Source organism: Rana temporaria, chromosome 2 (genome assembly GCF_905171775.1).
Source record: "Rana temporaria chromosome 2, aRanTem1.1, whole genome shotgun sequence".
NCBI classification, from domain to species: domain Eukaryota; kingdom Metazoa; phylum Chordata; class Amphibia; order Anura; family Ranidae; genus Rana; species Rana temporaria.
The window spans coordinates 395324952-395344344 of record NC_053490.1 but is presented as its reverse complement, the minus strand read 5'-3'; the positions used below and the strand labels follow the sequence as shown (position 1 = coordinate 395344344).

Below are 19393 nucleotides of genomic sequence, written 5' to 3'. Positions count from 1 at the left end.
GGCAAGGTGCCCCCCTGCCCCAAAGCACCCACCCACCATGTTGAGGGCATGTGGCCTGGTAAGGCTCAGCAGGGGGGCGCTCACTTGTCCCCACCCCCTTTCCTGACCAGCCGGGCTGGTGATCGGATAAGGGTCTGGTATGGATTTTCGGGGAAACTCCACACCGTTTTTTCAGCGGGGGTTGCCCTTAAAACCCTTACCAGACCGATGGGCCCGGAATGCCAATGAAGGGGGAACCCATGCCGTTTTTTTTTTCAAAAAATATTGGCGTGGAGTTCCCCCTAATTATTGGGGGATCAAAGTCGGCGTCCCTGCTCATTGAAGTCATACTTCAAGTCGTGGGGCAAAGTCAGATCCACAGTCGTACGACTGTCTTGTTAAAATCGCGGCCGCGGACCGTGGCAAAGTCGCGGTAAAGTCACGCAACTTTTCTTTCTTGGAACATCTTCCAGTTGAAGAAGAGGGACTTGAGAACAACTCCCTATTAAGGTTATGTATGACTTAATAATTCATTTTAATCATCAAAAAGTTATAGACATTATAAAGACTTTGGCCCAGATTCTGAAAGGACTTACGACGGCACAGCGCCATGTACGCCGTTGTAAGTCCTAATCCGACCCGTCGTATCTATGCGACTGATTCTTAGAATCAGTTACGCATAGATATCCATTAGATCCGACAGGCGTCTCTTACGCCGTTGGATCTTAACAGCATTTTTTTTTGACCACTAGGTGGCGCTTCCGTCGAATTCCGCGTCGAGTATGCAAATTAGCTAGATACGCGAATTCCCAAACGTACGCGTGCCATCGCAGTAAAGTTACGACGTTTACGTTAGGCTTTTCCCGGCGTAAAGTTGCCCCTGCTATATGAGGCGCAGCCAATGTTAAGTATGGCCGTCGTTCCCGCGTCGAAATTTGAAAAAGTTACGTCGTTTGCGTAAGTCGTCCGTGAATGGGGCTGGACGTCACGTTCACGTCGAAACCAATGTTGTCCTTACGGCGTACTTTGAAGCAATGCACACTGGGAAATTCCACGGACGGCGCATGCGCTGTTCCGCAAAAATGTCAATCACATCGAGTCACAGTAGTTTTTCATAAAACACGCCCCCCTGATCCAAATTTGAATTAGGCGGGCTTACGCCGGCCGATTTACGCTACGCCGCCGCAACTTACGGAGCAAGTGCTTTGAGAATACAGCACTTGCCCGTATAAGTTGCGGCGGCGTAACGTAAATCGAATACGTTACGCCGCCGCAGAGATACGCCGCTGGACGTGAATCTGGGCCTTTATTCTAAGACAATATAAAAAGAAATGGAAATAATACTTTTTCTTAAGTGGGCGACCTAGGGAGATTAATAGAGAAAGGCTATAACAAGTTGTGAAAACAATTATGGAAATGGATCTTAGAAAAGTGTACTTTAAAATCAATCAACAGAGCTTTCATTTTCATGTCAACAAACTAGGAATGAAAGGGTGAGAGCAACTCTTAGGCCGCGTACACACGGTCGGTCAAAACCGATGAAAACGGACTGAAGGACATTTTCATCGGTCCAAACCAATCGTGTGTGGGCCCCATCGGTCAGTTATCCTTTGGTCAAAAATTTTAGAACTTGCTTTAAAATTTAACCGATGGACGCCTAACCGATAGGTCAAAACCGATGGTTAGTATGCAAAAGCATCGGTTAAAAATCCACGCATGCTCAGAATCAAGTCGACGCATGCTTGGAAGCATTGAACTTTGTTTTTTTCAGCACGTCGTTGTGTTTTACGTCACCGCGTTCTGACACGATCGGTTATTTAACTGATGGTGTGTAGGCACGACTGATCATCAGTCAGCTTCATCGGTTAACTGATGAAAAAATCCATCAGACCGTTTTCATCAGACGAACTGATCGTGTGTACACTGTACAGGGCATTATTGTTTGAAATTTAGTGCTCTCTCTCCAAATCTAAATTATATGTTATATTACATAAAAAAGTTTAGAGGTTGTGGAGTACAATTGTGCCGTGGAAAAGTGGCATGTTGGGGAGATGTATAAACTGCACTTTCCAAAGAATTGTGGGCCAGATTCACAGAAAAAGTACGCCGGAGTATCTGCTGATACTCCGGCGTACTTTCAAATTTGCAGCGTCGTATCTTTATTTGTAATTCACAAACGACGGCTTTTGGCTAAGATCCGACAGACGTACGGCTTCGTACGCCTTTGAATCTTAGGTTTAATTTTCCGGCGGCCGCTGGGTGGAGTTTGCATAGTTTTCCAGCATCGGGTATGCAAATTAGCTGATTACGGCGATCCACGAAGATACGCGCGTTCGTCGCAATCTCTTACGTCGTCGCTAGTTGGTTTTTCCCGTCGTAAACATAAGCCTGCTTTTTCATGGCTTATATTTAGAACAGCCATGTTAAAGTATGGCCGTCGTTCCCGCGTCGAATTTCAATTTTTTTTTTTTTGCGTAAGACGTCCGGGAATACGAAACGACGTAACGCACGTCGCCGTTCAAAAAATAGGTTGGGGCGCCGTAATTTCGCGCAAAGCACGTCGGGAAATTTTTACACGGAGCATGCACAGAACGTTCGGCGTGGGAACGCACCTAATTTAAATGGTACACGCCCCATTTCAATTAGGCGGGCTTGCGCCGGACGGCTTTACGTTACACCGCCGTAAGTTTACACGCAAGTGCTTGGTGAATCAGGCACTTGCGCTGAAAACTTGCGGCGGTGTAACGTAAAGACGATACGTTACGCCGCCGCAGATATCTGTGAATCTGGCCCTGTATACCTACCAAGCCCCAGGGAAAGAGAGGGTAACTTTTTAATGTTCATGATATTGATAACATTAACAGAATTACTTGGAAAATGGTGTTAGAAGGTTGCCTCAAATAAGTAACATTTTGAAACAGCTCTCAAAATTTTTGATAGTGAATATAGTATTAACTTGACAAATGGTAGGTAGTATCTTACTTTTGCAGTTTGTAAATGTATTTATATTTACTTTTGTTTTTCTCCTCTTTTGACCTATTTGAGAACAAAATGACAAAATGATAGTTATCTATGATTTATTCTATTATATGTATGTTTTAATATAATCTAAGACTAGTGTTCATCTAACTGTACATTGTCAGAACCCAAAGCATATGTTGATTAATTCTAATAAGATTTAAATAGCTTCCAAAGAAGTGGAATTTTGGCTTTACACCCTGACCTGAGCTGCACTTCAAAACAGCATGTGTGAATCCTTCATGGGTTATTTTCAGATGGATTTTTTAAACAACTATGCATATACAGGTAAACCACTAATACAAATGTAGATGGTGCAGTTAAATGTTGGGTGTGCATATACTGTACAGTGCCTTGAAAAAAGTTTTCATACCCCTTGAAGTGTTCCACATCTTGTTATGTTGAAACCGAAAACGTAAATGTATTTTATTGGAATTGTATGTGATAGAATAACAAAAAGTGACACATAATTGTGAAGTGGAAGAAAAATAATAAAAAGTTTTAAAATGTTTTTACAAATAAATATGTAAAAAGTGTTTTGTGCATTTGTATTCAGCCTCCTAGTCAATACTTTGTAGAACCACCTTTCTCTACAATTAGAACTACTAGTCTTTTTGGGTAGGTTTCTACCTTGCACATCTAGAGAGTGACATTTTTGCAAAATAGCTCAAAGTCTGTCAGATTGGATGGAGAGAGTCTGTGAACACCATTTTCCACAGATTCTCAATTGGATTGAAATGTTTTAAACATCTACACAGCTTTATCCCTGACCTGTCTGGTGTGTTCCTTGGCCTTCATGATCCTGTTTGTTAACTAAGTTTCTCTAACAAACCTCTAAGGGCTTCACAGAACAGCTGTATTTATACTGAGATTAAATTACACACAGGTGGACTCTATTCACTAATTAAGTGACTTCTGAAGGCAATTGGTTCCGCTAGATCAGGGATATGCAATTAGCGGACCTCCAGCTGTTGCAAAACCACAAGTCCCATCATGCCTCTGCCTCTGGGTGTCATGCTTGTGCCTGTCAGTGTCTTGCTAGGCCTCATGTGACTTGTAGTTCTGCAACAGCTGGAGGTCCGCTAATTTCATATCCCCGCGCTAGATTTTAGTTAGGGGTATCAGAGTAAAGGGGGCTGAATACAAATGCACACCACACTTTTCAGATATTTATTTGTAAAAAAAAAAATTAAACCCATTTATAATTTTCCTTCCACTTCACAATTCAGTGCCACTTTGTGTTGGTCTATCACATAAAATCCCAATAAAATACATTTATGTTTTTGGTTGTAACATGACAAAATGTGGAAAATTTCAAGGGATATGAATACTTTTTCAAGGAACTGTATATACTGGTGTCTTGGTAAATGAATGAACCGATTATTAGTTTATGTTCTCACAAAAATACACAAAAGTGAAGATGACAATGTTACACATTCTTAAAAAAGAAAAAAATGCATGCTGAACCCTGGGGATCTTTTATCTTTTCCATATTGTTCAGGTAAATCTCCACCATTCAAGGTTTGCCTATCCCTGATTTAATAAATATAAAACTAATATGCTTAGAGCAGTAAACCTCTGCAACCAATCAATACTTATGTTTTATTGTTCTTTCCATTCTTCTGTGACTGTTGACCTGATGAGAGGTGGCATCGGTTTAAATCCTGCATGTGAAATATGCAGTTTATAATCTATAGAGGTTTCCTCAGTGAAAATGCTTAGAGGTATGCTCAAGGCTTTGCTGATGTTAGCTAATTCATTTCATTAAAGCGGGGTTCCGGGCATAATTTTTTTTATTTATTTTTTGCAAGCTAAAATTAATCACATAGACATATTAATAGCTCCCCAGTCGTTCCAGAAATCATTGCAAACACTTGCCTTATATCCTCCAGCTCATGTTGTGGCCATATCCATCATATGTGTGGGCATGTGAAGCCCAGTTCCTTTTTCTTCCTGGTTTTCAGGGAGAGGTGCATGCTGGGTGATTTTTAGGCACAGTAATGCCTAGAGACTCCTGGGAAATGAGTGTCATCATTTCCCAGGAGGCAATGGGGTCTTAGGACAGGAAGTTGAACCACCTAGGATCAGGAACTAGGCAGATTATAAAATGTGCCTAGTAACAGTCAGATAGAAGTGATAGATACATTGAAAACCTTCATATACAGAACCCTAAAGCCACATTTGATCTGGAAGAAGACAACAACAAACTTTAAACATGGTCCAATTTTCTCCAACTGGAACAAAAATCATTTCTGATCCCCTAAAACAATTAGATAATCCCTGAAGCAACAATCTTTGGTTTTATTACTTATGAATATTAAGCAACAGTTATGTTCTGTGCATTTAGAAGCTAATTCAGAATAAAACATAAAACAAACAATAAACTAAGTTTGCTAGAAATAATTTCTGTGGTAGTGTATTCCACTATCTCTCAACTCTGAAGCTGGCCATACAATTTTCTTATTAAATTTTCTTTAGATTTACCTTTAGCTATGTAGTGCCAGGGCCTACCTGATTGCAAACAAACTGAAAGTGAGCTCATATTACCGTATTTATCGGCGTATACCGCGCACTATTTTGCCCTGAAAATCAGGGCAAAATCGTGGGTGCGCGATACGCCGATACCCGCTTTCCCGCCATGAGTTTGAATACTGCGCCCGCATATAGCGAGCGCAGTACACTCGTGAATCTTCGGCTAGTCTCGGCCGCCTCGCGTACTGACGTCCTGACGTCCTGAGCGTACAGGACGTCAGTGCGAGAGGCGCCCGAGCCTGCCCGAAGATTCACGAGTGTACTGCGCTCGCTATATGCGGGCGCAGTATTCAAAGTCGTGGCGGGAAACGAGCGGGAGGACGCCGCCGAAGGACGCCGGACCCGCCGAAAATGGACGCCGGACCCGCCGAAGATGGACACCGGACCCGCCGAAGATGGACACCGGACCCGCCGAAGATGGACACCCGACCCGCCGAAGATGGACGCCCGACCCGCCGAAGACGGACAGGTGCCCAACACTGAACTGCATATTTCAGATAAAGTATTACTAATGTTTTTTTAAGGTGGCAAGATTATTGCTCTCTCTCTCTCTCTCTCTCTCTCTCTCTCTCTCTGGATTCAATTTCTCTTTTAATAAAATGTATTATTTAGCCAACTTTGGAAACTGCATACAGTTATTAAATCTATTATCTATTAGAACACCCAGATTCTTCTTGACCATTGCCTATATCCAGTTCTACTCCCCCCTGTGATGGTAAACCTTGGCACCCTAGATGTTTTGGAACTACATTTCCCATGATGCTCATGCACTCTGCAGTGTAGTTGAGCATCATGGGAAATGTAGTCAGTGCCGTCTTAAGAGCATTATAGGCACCCGGGCAATACAGTGCACTGGGGCGTTGTCTACACAATCACACATAATGGCTGTGTTTGAATGGCATAGTGGCTGGGTGGAGCTAGTTTTACGGCCGCGAAGGCGGTGTGCTCCGAATGCTAGGACGGCCGCGGCATGTTCTGAATGCTGGGGTGGCCGCGGCACTCTCTGAAGTCACTGGTTGCTAGGCGCCAGGCAGCCGATGATTCTAGCAACCAGTGCAGTTGAGTGAGCGGCGTACTACAGCTTCGGCGCTCCTTTTCTTAGCCCCCCAGGCAAGTGGGGCCCCCAGGCAAGTGTGGCCCCCAGGCAACTTCCCAGCATTCCCATGCGAAAAGACAGCCTTGAATGTAGTTCCAAAACATCTTGGGTGCCAAGGTTCACCATCACTGCACTAGAATGTATGTTGCTTGCATGTTTTTAGTTCCCAAGTGCGTAACTTTATGTTTATCAACACTAAACCTCATTAGCGTAAATACAGTTGCTATTATTGTTAATAGTATTACATTATTATTAACCACATCCATACTGGGCATTTTCACCCCCTTCCTGCCCAGGCCAATTTTCAGCTTTCAGCGCTGTCACACTTTGAATGAGAATTGTGTGGTCATGCAATATTGTAACCAAATAAATTTTGATAATTTTCCCAACAAATAGAGATTTCTTTTGGTGGTATCTGATCACCTCTGCGGTTTATTATTTTTTGCGCTGTAAACAAAAAAAAATGTAAATTCTGAAAAAAAAACAATATTTATTACTTTTTACTATAAAAAATATTCCAATTTGTTCTTCTTTATATGTTTGGTAAAAAAAAAAAATTGCAATAAGCGTATATTGATTAGATTGCACACAAGTTATAGCGTCTACAAAATAGAGGGGATAGAATTATGGCATTTTTATTATTATTTTGTTTTACTAGTAATGATGGCGATCTGCGATTTTTGTCAGGACTGCAATATTGCGGCGGACAGATCGGACACTTTTGACACTATTTTAAGACTATTCACATTTACAGTGCTATAAATATGCACTGATTACTGTATAAATGTGACTGACAGGGAAGAGGTTAACACTAGGGGATGTGGTGGTTAGATGTGGTGGTTAGCTCTACGCAGCAAATAGCAGAAGCATTTAGAGATTATTACTCAAATCTGTACCAACTGGATAGGCAATCACCGAGGGCAAAAATTCTCGACAGAGAAGAAAGGATAAAAGAATATTTAAAGGCCTCAGGGATGCCTAGGATATCGACTGAGGACTCAGAGAAAATAGATAGCCCAATCACAGCAGAAGAGTTTTTCGTTGCTCTTAGATCACTGAAACTGGGTAAGGCCCCGGGCCCCGACGGATACACACTACGTTATTACAAAATCTTTTCAGAAAAGCTGGCGCCTAAATTTGTCGCTGCTTTTAACTCGATACGGGAGGGACAGAAGATGTTGGCAGAAACTTTAATGGCCGAAATAGCAGTAATTCCGAAGGAGGGGAAGGACCCTGCTCAATGTGCGAGCTATCGCCCAATATCTCTGCTAAACGTAGATTTAAAAATCTTTGCAAGGATATTGGCCGATAGACTACTGACGCACATTCCTATGTTGATACATGCAGATCAGGTAGGGTTCACTCCGGGCCGAGAAGGTCGAGAAAATACTCAAAGAGTCTTAAGCACAATACATTTATCTCAGCAACGTAAACTGCCATTAAAGGGTCACTAAAGGAAAAAAATGTTTTGCCTAAAATTAATGTCTGCAAGGTAGACAGACAGAATAGTGTAATGATTCTGTTAAAAAATGAGTAAATACCTATTAAATTCCTTCATCTATATCACCTCCGGCGTTCTAGTTTCTGTTCTCTCATTCACTTCCTGGTTTGCATCGTTTGTTCATGTAAGAACTACATTTCCCAGTATGCATTGTGGCACGCCCAGTAATTCACACCTCCTTGAAGTCTCTAACACGTAGAGAGCGTCCTATCGCACAGATGTAGTTCCCAGGAGGGGGTGAGCACGTTACTGACCACCGCAGTAAAGCCTCCCATCACGGTGGTCAGTAAAATCAGACAAGCAGGAATTGAACAGAACAGAGAAGAAATAGAGCAACTTCTGAGCAAAAACTAACAATGAGGAAGTGAAAAGAGGAATGTCTGCAGGTAAAGGATGCTTATTATGAAAAAAAATATTTTCCTTTACAACCCCTTTAATTCTTGTTTCCGCAGACGCGGAAAAAGCCTTTGACAGGGTGGAATGGGGGTTTTTAAAAGCTGTACTACAACATATAGGACTAGGGAGGGGGTTACAGAACTGGATTACAAGTCTTTATTCCTGCCCGACAGCAAGAGTAAAGATAAATGGGATAAAATCGGACCCTTTCCCCATCCAGAATGGAACCCGACAGGGATGTCCCCTCTCCCCTATTATATTCATCCTTTCCCTGGAACCATTTTTGAGAATAGTTAGAGCAAATACAGATATAAGGGGTATCCAGGACAAGGGGGATGAGTATAAAGTGGCAGCATATGCCGATGACCTATTGTTTACAATAACCTCCCCAACAACATCGCTACCATGTCTATTAGCAGAAATAAAAAGATATGGGGAAATATCAAATTTCAAAGTGAATTACAACAAGTCGGAGGCTATGGGAGTGGAGGTAGATAGTCGGAAGCAGCAGCAATTGGTAGCTAATTTTTCTTTAAGATGGACAGATTCCCACGTAGAATATCTTGGGACTAACATACCTAAAAAGCTAAGCAGGATTCTTGAACTAAATTTTGTCCCGTTGATAAAACAAATAAAACTCGACCTACAAAAATGGGATAAAGAAATCTTCTCTTGGTTCGGCAGAATCAATATAGTAAAAATGAATGTGATGCCAAGAATACTTTATCTATTTCAGACCTTACCGATAAAAATACCGACTGGTTTTCTGAGAGATATGAGATCCAGAGTTATGAAGTTCATATGGGCGGGCAAACCTGCTAGAGTGCGGAGAAATATACTGACCTTATCGAAGGAAAAAGGAGGAGACGGTCTCCCAGACCCAATGGGTTATTATGAGGCCTCGCACTTAGCTCGCGTAGCGGACTGGTGTACACAGCAGGCAGACAAACCATGGGTAAATATGGAACGAGAGGCGAGTAACATTCCGTTAGAAGGATTGGCGTGGTTAGCAGAAAGTAAAATACCCCAGTGTGTAAAAAAACACCCAATGATAAATGCCACACTTAGCGTCGTCAGAAAGATGTGTAAAAAAACAAAGTTGCTGAAACATATTGGCCCTATGACACCTATTCTGGGTAATCCGAGTTTTGAGCCAGGTCTGAAAGACCGAGGTTTTAACAATTTGAGACGGAAGGGAATCAGCAGACTGACACATTTTATGATAGACAATCATGTGATGCATAATGAGGAGATGGAGCAGGTTTACGACGAGGACATAGATCTATGGAGACGTAATCAGTTGAGAACTTATATAGGATCTCTAAAAATTTGAGTGGAAGATATAGGAGTACCGTCGAAATTTGAGGAAATTTGTTTAAAAAGGGAACCAATGAGACATATGTTATCATATATGTATAATCTAATTAACGAAGCAAATGCACCACAAGAACTAGTCTTCATACAGGCGTGGGAAAGGGATCTGGGTATAAAGTTTTCAGAGACACAGAAAAATAAGATCTTTTCATTTACACACAAAGCGTCAATTGCATCTAGGTATCAGGAGGGAGGATACAAAGTACTGACTAGGTGGTACAGAACACCAATGATATTAAATTGGATCTTCCCTAATACATCAAAAATTTGCTGGAGATGTCAGAAAGAGGAGGGCACCATGATGCACATGTTTTGGAGCTGTCAAAAACTAAAAGAGTTTTGGAATATGGTCTCGGATATCATTTGGGAAATTACCGGGGTAAATCTTGGAGACAGACCGGCAGCATATCTGTTATTTGATATCCCAATGTCTCTGGAAAAATATAAGCAATCTTTGCTAAGACATCTGTTAACAGCCGCAAAGGCTTGTATACCAATACTATGGAAGAGTACAGCTCCTCCAACAAGGTCACAATGGCTGAGCAGAATAAACGAGATTCAGTTGATGGAAAATCTTACGATGGGACTTCGAGAGCGAGAGGAGGAATATTGGAGGATCTGGACTCCATATATTGAGTACAGAGACCGTAATCCCTAGGGGGGGGGAGAGAGAGAGGAAGGAAAATTCTTTTTTTTTTTTTTTGTTAGGGGGGAGAAGAAAGATGGAAATTATCGCGTGTTACTCCATAGAAGACGGTAACACAAGGAAGTAATGGTCTGCAAAAGATAGTACTGTAACTAATGAGAGATTGGGCTGATATGGAGTAGGCTGTAGAAATTAAAAATATTTAATGTGAGATGATTAACGGATGTTACAAATGGAAACTATGACAAAATGGTTGTATTATATTTTTTGTATGTGGAAAAAGAAAGGAAAAGTGAAATAAAGAATTGTAAAAAAAAAAAACACTAGGGGGCGATAAAGGGGTTAAATGTGTTTCTTAGGGAGTGATTCTAACTGTGGGGGTAGGAGACTGATTGCTGTCCCTATGTACAAGGGACACACTATCGGTCTCCTCCCCCTGACAGGACGTGGATCTCTGTGTTTACACACAGAGATCCATGTCCCTGCTCTGTGACGAGCAATCGTGGGTGCATGCGCATTGGGTCCCCAGTAATGCGGCGAGTGAGCGCGCACGCTCTCCACACTGCAGGGAATCCCCGGACGTCATATGACGTCTGCCTGAAGGGATGAAGGGTTCCTGCGGACGTCATATGACTATATGCCAGGCAAGAATTGATTTAGCTAAATAACTTCTAGCAATCCCACGCAATCTTTTGTCCAATTTTGAGTTAAAATGTTGTTTTCAATATTTCTTATTTTTCTGTCTTCTCCAAAGTGTGCGATTAAACTCAGTGTTGAAAAATAATATAATTTGTATTTTATTTTTACTACTAAGCCTTTTATTGGATGAAAATGTAAAAAACTGAAAATGTTCTGTCCTTTATTACATTGCTTCAAATCCATTTGTGCCAAATATAAAAAATCTGGCTGCAATCTACGATTATATGTGATATTTATTGCATTAAATAAGTATGTATTTAACTAAACATTTCCTCTAAGCAACAATTGCAAATGATAAATAAATATATATATTTTTTTTACAAAGGGCATTGTAAAACCATGCACCCCCATATCTACAATTTGAATGTATAATGATAAAAACAAACATTAGGATGTTGACAGGAAAGAGACAGTGTAGTATGCTAAGTATTTTCGTACAGCAGTCTAATCACCCTAGTGCTTACCACATAAAATGCATAATGCTTAAAAATAGCCACATTTTCTTCCTAAAATTACAGCATAAAAGTCTGTAATTTAACCTCTTAGCGCTGACTGTATGTACATATGTGGCCTTGGCATTATAAGGGGTTATACCGGATCACCCGAATACCGTTTTTTAGAGGGGGCAGTTGGCTCTTTAGGGATATCAACTGATGCGGCCGTTCGGCTGTTATTCCAAAGGAGCAGGAAGGGGCGCCCCCCTCCCGCCGCCTTCCGCCGCTCCTCTGGGGCCTCCCATCCCTCTGGGAGACCCGAGCCACGTACAGCACTTCCACCGGCTTGAGTGAGACAGGAAGGAAGACGGAAATTACTTTGATTGAGTCTCCTATGTGTAAACACGGAAGCAACAGTATTCAGAATTGCCATTTTTGGCAATCTAAATACAGTACTTTGAAGTGCAAAGGAGGGATCTCTCCATAAAGAGTATCTGTCACATCCTATTACTGTCACAAGGGATATTTACATTCCTTGTGACAGCAATAAAAGTGATATATATATTTTTTTTAAGAGACAATGTAAAAAAATTTAATCGAAATTATGACCGTCCTCGCGAGCTCGTGCAGCCAAGTAACCGCACACGTAAGTCGCCCCTGCATATGTAAACAGTGTTCAAATCTCACATGTGAGGTATTGTCTCGATCATAAGAGCACTAGACCTCCTCTGTAACTTGTAACCATTCATTTGTTTAAAGCATCACTTATGGAGATTTTTAGGCACCGTAGTTTGTCGCCATTCCACAAGTGTGCACAATTTCTAAGCATGAAATGTTAGGTATCTATTTATTCGGCGTAACATAATTTTTCACATTATACAAAATAATTGAGCTAAATTTACCTTTTAGTTTTTTAATTCATAAAAATGTATTTTTTTTCTAAAATATGCGCAAATACAGTGTGACATAAAATATTGCAACACTTGTCATTTTATTCACTAGGGTCTCTGCTAAAATATATATATATGTATATAATGTTTGGGGATTCTAAGTAATTTTCTAGTAAAAAATATGGATTTTAACTTGTAAGCAACAAATGTCAGAAATATTCTTAGGCATGAAAGGGATTATATAACAGCTGAATATCAAATTGAAATATAGCAGTAGACTTCCACAATAACTCAACACACACACAAGAACATTGCTTTTGAATACTGAACATTTATGCAATTAAAAGCCAACACTAATTCCATTCAATAGAAGAAGATCCTGGTCTGCCGCACTCCTTAAAACTATGTCTTTATTGTACAAATAAAATCCAAAAAACAACCAAAGCGATGCAGTCAATTGAATGATAAAAGAATAAAATCTAGCAGTAGATTTCCACAATAACTCAACACACACACAAGAACATTGGGCCTGATTCTCAAAAGAGATACGCAGACTTAACTGCTGTTCAGCCTGCGTATCTCTGTGCCTAACTTTGGAAACGATTCTCAAAAGGCTTTTTCCAAAGTTAGGCAGAAAATCTGACATGTGTAAGACACTTACACGGTCAGATTTTAGGATGCAGTACCGCATCCGCCACTGGGGGCATTTCTCATTGAAATGCAGCTTTGCGTATGCAAATGAGGACTTAAGCAGATTTTCAAAGCATTTCATCACTGTGATTTCTGCCTAAGTTCCGAATTTGCCTGCGCAAAACTAGGGCTGGTTTTATAATGTGGAAAGTTAGTCACACATTGTAAAGGCCCATTCCAGCGACGGCATTTGGTATGCATTCCCGAGGGAGAACTCCACGGCAATTTTTAAATTCAAAACCGGCATGGGTTCCCCCCCAGGAGCATACCAGGCCCTTAGGTCTGGTATGGGTTGTAAGGAGACCCCCCCTCCGCCGAAAAAGCGACGTAGGGGGTCCCCCTACAATCCATACCAGACCCGTATCCAAAGCACGCTACCCGGCCGGTCAGGAAAGGAGTGGGGACGAGTGAGCGCCCCCCCCCCTCCTGAGCCGTGCCAGGCCGCATGCCCTCAACATGGGGGGGTTGGGTGCTCTGGGGCAGGGGGGCGCACTGTGGGCCCCCCCACCCCAGAGCACCCTGTCCCCATGTTGATGAGGACAGGACCTCTTCCCGACAACCCTTGCCGTTGGTTGTCGGGGTCTGCGGGAGGGGGCTTATCGGAATCTGGGAGTCCCCTTTAATAAGGGGGCCCCCAGATACCGGCCCCCCACCCTAAGTGAATGGATATGGGGTAAATCGTACCCCTATCCATTCACCTGGAGGCAAAAAGTAAAAGTTAGTAAACACACAACACAAGGCTTTTTAAAATAATTTATTATTCTGCTCCGGATGCCCCCCCCTGTCTTCTTTATTAGCTCTATTAGCAGGGGGGGCTTCTTCTTCCACTCTCCGGGGGTCTTCCACTCTCCGGGGGGGGGTTTCTTCTTCCGCTCTCCGGGGGGGGGCTTCTCCGGACTCCGGGGGGCTTCTTCCATCTTCTCCCCTCTTCCGATGTTGACTCGGCGAACCCCGGTTCTTCTGCAGATGTCCGGTGCCTTCTTCTTCAGCGCTGGCTGCCTGCTATCTGTGTGTGTTAGCTCAATTTCTAACAGGCAGCCGGCGCGGTCTTCTGTGACGTCAGGGTCTTATCTTCTGTTCTTCTCCCCTCTTCCGATGTTGCCTCGTCGCCTGTTGTCACTGCAATGATGGAAGCGCGCCTTGCATCCCATTTATATAGGCATCACCGTCCCATCATGCTCCGGTAGGTACCCATGTGGTGGGTGCCTACCCACGTGCACCCACCACGTGGGTACCTACCGGAGCATGATGGGACGGTGATGCCTATATAAATGGGATGCAAGGCGCGCTTCCATCATTGCAGTGACAACAGGCGACGAGGCAACATCGGAAGAGGGGAGAAGAACAGAAGAGAAGACCCTGACGTCACAGAAGACCGCGCCGGCTGCCTGTTAGAAATTGAGCTAACACACACAGATAGCAGGCAGCCAGCGCTGAAGAAGAAGGCACCGGACATCTGCAGAAGAACCGGGGTTCGCCGAGTCAACAGCGGAAGAGGGGAGAAGATGGAAGAAGCCCCCCGGAGTCCGGAGAAGCCCCCCCCCCCGGAGAGCGGAAGAAGAAACCCCCCCCGGAGAGTGGAAGACCCCCGGAGAGTGGAAGAAGAAGCCCCCCCTGCTAATAGAGCTAATAAAGAAGACAGGGGGGGCATCCGGAGCAGAATAATAAATTATTTTAAAAAGCCTTGTGTTGTGTGTTTACTAACTTTTACTTTTTGCCTCCAGGTGAATGGATAGGGGTACGATGTACCCCATATCCATTCACTTAGGGTGGGGGGCCGGTATCTGGGGGCCCCCTTATTAAAGGGGACTCCCAGATTCCGATAAGCCCCCTCCCGCAGACCCCGACAACCAACGGCAAGGGTTGTCGGGAAGAGGTCCTGTCCTCATCAACATGGGGACAGGGTGCTCTGGGGTGGGGGGGCCCGCAGTGCGCCCCCCTGCCCCAGAGCACCCAACCCCCCCATGTTGAGGGCATGCGGCCTGGCACGGCTCAGGAGGGGGCGCCCGCTCGTCCCCACTCCCTTCCTGACCGGCCGGGTAGCGTGCTTTGGATACGGGTCTGGTATGGATTGTAGGGGGACCCCCTACGTCGATTTTTCGGCGTGGGGGGGTCTCCTTACAACCCATACCAGACCTAAGGGCCTGGTATGCTCCTGGGGGGGGAACCCATGCCGGTTTTTTCTTTGAAAATTGGCATGGAGTTCTCCCTCTCAGGAATGCATGCTGAGCGACGCTGTCATTTTTTTTTTAAATTATTTGTTTTCCCGGCGCGTCTTTTTTTTTTCACCCGTCGCAACTTTAGTGTCCCGTCGAAATTCTCAAAGCCGCCCGGCGTTAATTACGTTCGCGCGCTGCACGTCGGGAAAATGACGTCACACCAATGCGCAGTACGGCCGGCGCGGGAGCGCGCCTCATTTAAATTTTAAACGCCCCCAGGAGAGGAGGACCGCCTTACGACGGCGGCACTTAAGTTACACGGCGTGTAATTTCTAGGTAAGTGCTTTGACGATCAGGCACTTAGGTAGAAATTTTAAGTCAGTGTAACTTAACTGCTGAAAGTTAAGTTAGGCAGCTTTTTTGAGAATTTGGCCCATTGCTTTTGAATACTGAACATTTATGCAATTAAAAGCCAACACTAATTCCATTCAATAGCTACGAGTAAGCATCACATGGTGTGAAACATGTCATCCACCTTTTTCCTGTTGTTCACTTCATTTTGACTGCATCGCTTTGGTTGTTTTTTGGATTTTATTTGTACAATAAAGACATAATTTTAAGGAGTGCGGCAGTCCAGGATCTTCTTCTATCCAATGCACCTGTGCATAGCCAGCACCCTTTTGGTTTAGTGGGACGGAAGCAAAGTCAAGGGATCAGCAGTTTTTATAGCGGTACCATCTCTCACTAGTTCTATTCAGCCACACATTTTGGATAATATAAGTTATCGCCCCAAAAATATGAAAAACCTACTGTACCGTAAAATAGCATGTGAGAGGTCGGTAAAGTCATTATATGGGCCTATGTCTCTTGTTTCTGGTCCAATTGAGTTTAAATTAATAGGGTTCCCTTGAATGGCAATAGAAGGCATTACAACTCAGTCCAAATATAATTGATCATTATATATATATGACTGGCATACACTAGTAGATTTTCAAATGAACATTCATCGGGACATTAGTTAATAACAGTACATTTGATGACATGACTATTGCTGTTCAAATGCACTTAAAAAAAAATATTTTATCATTCAATAACCACAATAACCACAATAGCTGTTAAAAATGTGTTTGTTCGCGAAAAAAATGTCACTCTGCTTTCATTCAAATTTTATCGAATTTGACCCCACTAACAACTACTAAATCAATTAAGTATTTTTTTTCCACTACTACTAGCGTATAGCCAGCTTATGTGTACCGGAGGGTCAATTCAACCACAGAACAAAAGGGAGAGGTTTGTCCTGAAGAAAGCAGTGTAAATACTCTGTAGTAGACGTGCATTTGAATTTCAGGTATTTTCGTTATCGTTTTAACCACTTAAGGACCGCCTCCTGCACATATACATCGTCAGAATGGCACGGCTGGTCACAGGCACGTACAGGTACGTCCCCTTTAAGTGCCCAGTCATGGGTCGCGCGCGCTGCTAACGCACACCCGTGACCCGGTCCGAAGCTCCGTGACCGCGGCCGCAGGACACGCGGACCCGATCGCCACCGTTGTCCCATGATCAGTCACGGGAGCAGAAGAATGGGGAGAGGTGTGTGTAAACACACCTTCCTCGTTCTTCACAGTGGCAGTGTCACTGATCGTCTGTTCCCTGATATAGCGAAAAACGATCAATGACGTCACAAGTCCAGCCCAGCCCCCCTACAGTTAGAAACACATATGAGGTCACACATAACCCCTACAAGGCCCCCTAGTGGTTAACTCCTAAACTGCAATTGTCATTTTCACAGTAATCAATGCATTTTTAAAGCACTTTTTGCTGTGAAAATGACAATGGTCCCAAAAATGTGTCGAAATTGTCCGATGTGTCCGCCATAATGTCGCAGTCACAAAAGAAATCGCTGATCGCTGCCATTACTAGTAAAAAAAAAATTATTAATAAAAATGCCATAAAACTATCCCCTATTTTGTAAACGCTATAAATTTTGCACAAACCAATCGTTAAAAGCTTATTGTGATTTTTTTTACCAAAAATAGGTATAAGAATACGTATCGGCCTAAACTGAGGAAAAAAACTTTTTTTTTATATATTTTTTGGGGATATTTATTATAGCAAAAAGTTAAAAATATTGTTTTTTTTTTCAAAAATGTCGCTCTATTTTTGTTTATAGCGCAAAAAATAAAAACCGCAGAGGTGATCAAATACCACCAAAAGAAATCTCTATTTGTGGGAAAAAAAGGATGCCAATTTTGTTTGGGAGCCACGTCGCGACACAGTGCCGAATCGCAAAAAGGGGCAAGGTCCTTTAGCTGCATAATGGTCCGGGTCTTAAGTGGTTAAAAAACGATAACGAAAGCGCAGAAAACGAAAACCGAAAGATCCGACATAAACAAATGCTTTATTTTCGTTTTCATAGCGGTCGAATTGGCCTAACCTTAACTCTATTAGTCCAATATTATTCTACATAAAGAGAAAAGATTCGACATTATAGAGACATGAAGAAGAGTCGACATAGAGAGAAAAGATTCAACATAGAGAGAAAAGATTCCACATAGAGAGAAAAGATTTGACATTATAGAGACATGAAGATTCGACAAAGTAGCTAAAAACATACGATCGCAGCGAGTGGACATTTATGGTGAAATGCTCGGCCCATAGGCTATAGAAAAATTCTAATGTTGGTTGACTAGTAATAATAATTAAAAAATATAATTATTATTAGTCATACAACATTAGAATTCTACTATAGCTTGTAGGCGGAACATTTGATCGGAAATGTACGATTGTGGCGTCGTACAGTTTAGCTGCTCCGTCAAATCTTCTTTTTTTTTAAGAGTCCGTTGAATCTTCTTAGAACATTCGACAGACACCATAAGTCTTCAATGACAGATTCAACCTTAATTAGTTTGAATTTTCGGAAGATTGCATTTTTCAACGAAAAACAAAATAAATAAAAACAAATTTCTAGAGTATCTAAATAAATGTATTTTTCGGATGGAAACAAAATTCCGAAACAAAATATTTCAGTGTGCACATGTCTACTCTGTAGTTCATTCAACACTAAAATTTGTATTTTCCTTACAGTATATGCTCATACGTGAGATTCTGTTCTTTATTATACATTTTTATGCTATTGATCTGCAACTGTAGTTTTAAAAACTGCCCCTATCCCTAAGCCATTTTCCTGGGGCTGGGATAAGAAGCATGGTATGACAGAGGCTCACGCTGCTTGTTAGTAAATAACAAATTGTTGGAATGTGAGGTGATTTTTGAAAAGGAAGCTATACGATGTTCAAAGAGACCCCATCACTAGAATAGGCAAAATCTAATAAATAAATCTATTAATTGTCACCAAGTGTCTATGATTTGTCTATAAACAGCACCAGTTACTTTACTTACTTGTTATTATAGATACACTTTTCTTGTTTTAGAGTCAGGTCATAGCATATTTGCTTAAATTTAGGACACAAAATTGCACTAATGCACTAATGTAATCAAGTTGTTTTGTCTATTTTCATTCACTATGCTATTTTTGCTTTCAGGATTTGTCATTTTTTGATCTTTTCTTTTTATTGTGATCTGTGGGGAACCCTGGAGATCTTCATTAGGAGTGCCTGTCTTTTGCATCTTCCCCATCCCTCTAGAACCCCCGGGCAGAGTCTACTGTGGACTTGGGGTTGGCCCACCTGGCTTGCTAAACAGTTGGAAGTTTCCTACATTTGATTCTATCTACGAAATAATAATACAATTACACCTATGTGAAAGTTTTCGGATAAACTTTACACCAATGTAAGTTCAAGGCTGATGGGTTTTTTTTTCTTCTTTTTTTCTTTCGTCTCCTTTTTTTATTATTTTTTACTTTATATATGTTTTTTATCTCCAGATATCCTTCTGTGCTTCTTATCTCGAGACATGCACAGAGAATAAGACCACAGACCATCTTGGCTGATGATGGATATCAGCTTAATTGATATAT

General features: G+C 42.2%; 1 protein-coding gene across 3 annotated transcripts in view; it reads right to left on the bottom strand.

Moving 5' to 3' along the window:
- The window catches only part of LOC120927411 (norrin cystine knot growth factor NDP), a 175128-nt gene that overhangs the window by 62443 nt on the left and 93292 nt on the right, over positions 1 to 19393 (bottom strand). The window contains exon 1 of one of the 3 annotated variants that reach the window (XM_040338066.1): positions 2962 to 3017. The exons of the other annotated variants lie outside the window; for them this stretch is intronic. The gene's annotated coding sequence lies outside the window, so the exon portion shown is untranslated. Of the gene's footprint in view, positions 1 to 2961; positions 3018 to 19393 lie in introns of those variants that run through there. 3 annotated transcript variants of the gene reach the window in all.